This window comes from Eriocheir sinensis, chromosome 1, assembly GCF_024679095.1.
Source record: "Eriocheir sinensis breed Jianghai 21 chromosome 1, ASM2467909v1, whole genome shotgun sequence".
NCBI lineage: Eukaryota > Metazoa > Arthropoda > Malacostraca > Decapoda > Varunidae > Eriocheir > Eriocheir sinensis.
Window position 1 is genome coordinate 1,109,812 of NC_066509.1, and position 854 is coordinate 1,110,665.

Genomic DNA, 854 nt, shown 5'->3' on the forward strand with positions numbered 1-854 from the left:
GTGTGTGTGTGTGTGTGTGTGTGTGTGTGTGCTGCTTTGGTCACAGAATCGACGCCATGCATGAGATAAGACAGGGTTTGGTGCATCCCTTCGGCCATTAAGAGACCCTTAGAGGACCCTTAAACGACCAACCACTAAGGCAGACTCACACTGCTCCTCGCGTCACCGTTACGTCGCGTCAAGTCAGCGATCCATTTTTTATTTTTTTTTACTGTAATTATTGTTTCGTCTGAGGACAGTCATCAGGCGCCCAGCCATGCACTGGTCAGATAAAGCCAGCGAATTCAACCTTACGGGAACTCAGCCATGCTTTCCAGGCCTTTCATTCATGTTCCTCCGTGGTGCGGATCAGACAGGGAAGCCGGCGAGTTCAACAGAGAAGGAACTCAGCCCAACTAAAGGTTCTACAACAGGCCTGGTCATCATTTCCGCCCCACGGAAGCAATCTGTTCGGTGTTGGCCATTTTTATCATCATCCCGATGGCACCGGCGCCTTCCTGCCCGAGGACGAACACTGAAGCACGTCACAGCGTCTCAAGGTTACCGCGCATCAACAAGTCTTGGCGGAGCGCTGAGGAGGCGCTTAGGTGACGGCGACGCCAAGAACAGAGTGAGTCCGCCTTGCACTTTTGTCTACACTCGACATGGCGCCGAGCTGAGGCCGGATGACTCACGGACGGAACTTCTGTGTTGTTCTTTTTTTAAAACATGGGAGTACTAATATACTTTGACATTATGTGGAGGATTTGTGTCACGAGCTAAAGATGCCTGCTGACCATTATATTTGACTCGCTTCGATCTAAGAGAATGAACAAATGAATGAATGAATGAAGGAAGGAAGGAAGGAAGGAAGG